Source organism: Pan troglodytes, chromosome 11 (assembly GCF_028858775.2).
Source record: "Pan troglodytes isolate AG18354 chromosome 11, NHGRI_mPanTro3-v2.0_pri, whole genome shotgun sequence".
NCBI lineage: Eukaryota > Metazoa > Chordata > Mammalia > Primates > Hominidae > Pan > Pan troglodytes.
Window position 1 is genome coordinate 45,943,947 of NC_072409.2, and position 4,154 is coordinate 45,948,100.

General features: G+C 41.1%; 1 protein-coding gene across 1 annotated transcript in view; it reads right to left on the reverse strand.

The window, feature by feature from the left end:
* CENPP (centromere protein P) overlaps positions 1-4,154 on the reverse strand; it is a 289,427-nt gene that overhangs the window by 127,903 nt on the left and 157,370 nt on the right. The window lies entirely within an intron of this gene.

A 4,154-nucleotide genomic window follows, 5' to 3' on the forward strand; every position in this document is an offset into this window, starting at 1 on the left:
AATTCAACGGAATGAACATTTAGTGATAATTTATTATAATTCATTTTTCAGAACTAGAAACTTCAAGTAGGATGACAGAGTGAGCTCAGCCACATGACACAGCAGAAGCCAGTCCCTGCAACAGGAAGAGCTGTGAGGAGAGGGTAAGAGGAGGTCAGGGCAGCAGAGAACCATGGAGGGCCTACGTGCTCAGCAAATTGCTGCTACATAGGACATCAGGGTCAGTTTTTCCAGCTCATATTTTTCCAAATACATTGTAAATTTGGACTTCGATATCAAATGTCCTGGTTTTTAAAAATACTATATGCTCCAAACAATCTGCATGTTGAATACTGCCCCTGGGTCACAACCTACAGTATAAAATAAGTTCATTAGAAACCGAAGTGCCTAGTCCACCATGAGGGACACTTGAACATTAAAACTCATGAAATCTTAATCATTTATCCCTTCACAGAAGCTTTTTTAAGCATCTACTATACAAAAAACCCTATGTTATGCATATTTACATCCTAGAATTCAGTGGCCTAGAACATTCTTAAAGTGGGTGTTTGCATGGCACGGCTAACTCCCTCACAGCCCTCAGGTCTTGTGACTGTCACCTGACAGGGAGGGCACCCTTGACACCCCCACCCCATCCTGCTTCTCTCCATAGCATTTACACTATTTGTTGAATGAATGGATTGGTGGACGGCCTTTCTTGTAGCTACTACTATAAAAGAACATTGTACAATCTATTCCAATTCATTTAGAATGTGAAGGACACCACAGACTGGCAAAAGAACATCAGAAAATTCAAACTGCCTACTTTTTTGGCAGGTGTGTGTGTGCCCCACAATATACTCCTGACACATGCTGCTCCTATAGCTCCTGCCTCACCTATCAAACCTTTTCATTTGGGCTGTGTGCAGGTGGTTCCCACCTGTAATCTCAGCACTTTGGGGGGCCGAGATGGGAGGATTGCTTTAGCCCAGGAGTGTGAGGTATGATTGTACCACTGCACCCCAGCATGGGTGACAGAGTGAGACTCTGTCAATCAATCAATCTTTTATTTGCATGAGACAGTTTCCAAGGTCCTCCCCTGTTCTTACTTGTGTTTGGACTTTGACCACTGTTGTCCATGTCTAGACCAGGAGAAGTTCTAGAAAGGGTGTGAGAAATCACACGAGAGCTTAGATTAGGCAATTTATTTTTATTTTCACGATGGTTAGCATATATAAGGCCAAAGGAAAATAAATTTGCATTAAAGTTCCTTTTATGGCAATCAATATTTTTATTCATAAACTGTCAGTACTGAGAATATTACTTTTTCAGTTTTGTAGTTTATCTTTGTGTTTGCAACATGTAAATTACTTGTGATTCCTAAATATACTGTTATAATGCAACTAGTTCTTCAATATTTAGACCAAGGCTCAATGAGGCAAAAATAAAACAATAAAAAAAGCATGGAGAAAAGAACTAGGTCCCCTCCATAGGACCCCTTTAGGAAACAAAAATGGAAGATTTTTCTCTTCACAATACTTGAGGGAAGAAGAGGTACACTGTTTCATTTGGAATGATAACCTGGAAAAGGGTGGAGATAAACTCCAGTTTCTTCCCAGATGGCATGTCCGTGCCTGCTGCACCATCTCTGGCAAATGTGAGGCAAAGCTTTCCATGTCACAGCCCCAAGATGGTGGAGGGTTGTGCCTGAGGCCTGCACCTTTACCACATTATCTGCAGAACAGAGTGAATAAGCCAAATATACTACCCCTAACCCCAGCATCTTATTCCAGGGCCTATTTCTTTCCCTAGGCCCTCTGACCAAAGATCGAAGCAAAATATCAGAGGAAGACTAGCTTAAGTCTCACAGTGGGGAGAAGGAAAAGTAGCTGTAACGTATCTTTAGAAACACAATCTTACAGGAACTGCCTCCCAACTCTCTAGATATGGGAGGCAAAACTGCACCCAGAAAGGCCATGCAGGCAACTCGACTGAGGAGTGCCTTGGGTGGGTGACGTGGACAACATCCTGTGAGTATAGAAGAGAAAAACACATGTCCCAGAGACAACAGTTGCCATGCAAAACCAGAAATCACAGACTGGGAAAGCCTAATTTTTAAAGAGAAGTTGAAATCTTATTTTTAAATACAGCAATTTCACCTAACAAAAATACATACACATGACCCCCAAATGACAGATTGAGGAACGTTCATAGTACCTCTCCAAAAGGTAATTAATCTAGTTGAATATATAAACAATTTGTGGCTTATTCATGTATGAGAATACTATACAGTGACAAGAATGAACTACTGTGTATCACAATGACACGAATGGATCTCAAAAGCATGTCACTGAATGAAAAAAGCCAGATGCAAAAGAGAATGCACAGTATGATTCCATTTATATAAAGTTCAGGAAATAACCTATGGTGCTGAACTCAGGCTGTGACTTGAGGAGTATGAGGAGGGATTCTGGATGTATGAGAATGGAGTGTGAGGCTGGGATTTCTTGATTGGGGTCATTTTGTAAAAATTAATTGAGTTGTACCATTATGATATGGTTTTTTTTGGTAACATACACTTCAATAAACAGTTCAGAAACAAAACATTGTGCAGGACAAACTGAATTTGACCCAAGGGCTTCCTGTTTATGACTGTGTTCTGAAGGAATTTAGGCAAACACTAGATGCTCTGGATACAAAGATTTTAAAAATCCAGTTCATATTTTCATTATGTTCCCAATTCATCCAGTTAACAGATACATTTGCAACTAAAATATACTTGAATAAATGAGAATATGAGCATTCTAAACCAAAGAGGAGGGCCGTCATTCCCTAAGGTGCTACAGGGCTAGGATGGGGCCTGAGTTACAGAGGGCCACTAATGGGACTACCGAGCTGCCTGGAACTGTCAGCCTAGAGGTCCAAGGAGGAGTACTTTATATAAGTGAGGGGAGGATGAACACATAGCCAGCTGCTATGCACATCTGAGGCACATGTATTCTTTAGGACTGTAGCTGCCTTGCTTAACACAATGTGTGCCATTTCTCTGGAGAGAAGGAACAAACGATGATCAGACTCTTGATGACAGTAGAGAACAGGTCTTCTAACCCACTGGAAAAGCTCTTTGCTGGCCTCCAAATCTATACAACAGTTGGGAAGAGCCATTGGGGTCACTTACAACAGTAAGTCCTTACCACTAGGGTTAGAAAACTGTCCTCTCAGGCCGGCCATGGTGGCTCATGCCTGTAATCCCAGCACTTTGGGAGGCCGAGCGGGCAGATCATGAGGTCAGGAGATCGAGACCATCCTGGCTAACACAATGAAACACTGTCTCTATTAAAAAACCAAAAAATTAGCCAGGCGTGGTGGCGGGCGCCTGCAGTCCCAGCTACTCGGGAGGCTGAGGCAGGAGAATGGCGTGAACCTGGGAGGCAGAGCTTGCAGTAAGCCAAGATTGCGCCACTGCACTCCAGCCTGGGTGACAGAGTGAGACTCCGTCTCAAAAAAAAAAAAAAAAGAAAACTGTCCTCTCTTGAAGGTCTTAGTTGATGTAGAATTGGGCAGTCTCTTGGGGATGAGTGGAAAGGGGGTACAAATAATGATTTCTTTTCAGGAAATAGCATCTTCCCTGCTCTAAGTCTCCCTAAATGTCAGTGAGGCCATAGCTAATATTCTCTTGAAAAGGGAAAGTTGTATGCATCCTAAGAGGGTGTTACTTGGACATGCATGTGTGTCTGTGTTATATCACATATGTTGAGTCCAGGGAGCAGTTCATGGAGCCTCATCCATAGTTTCCCTGACATGCTATAGCAGTGCTAAAAGCTTAAAAAAAAAAAAAAAAGTCTGGAGAAGTATGCATAATGCAATAGCTACAGTCATTAGAAGAAAAAAAAAGTATGGTTCTTTCTCAGGTACATCTGAAGTTTGGGTATATACTTCAGTAATGTTGGTATCCTTTATTCAGATTGATAAATATTTTATTAGTCTATACAGGTTGAGTAATTTTTGAAATTGTAATTTACAAATATTCATTCACTTAAGAATCTAATATTTTTAAAACTAGGTATTTCTTGAATGACTCCGACTACACTTTCAATGGCCAGTTGCCATGCATTATTAAACTTTCTTTTTTTTTCTTCTTCAGAATCTTCCAGTAGACGTCTAGAGTTTAGCTA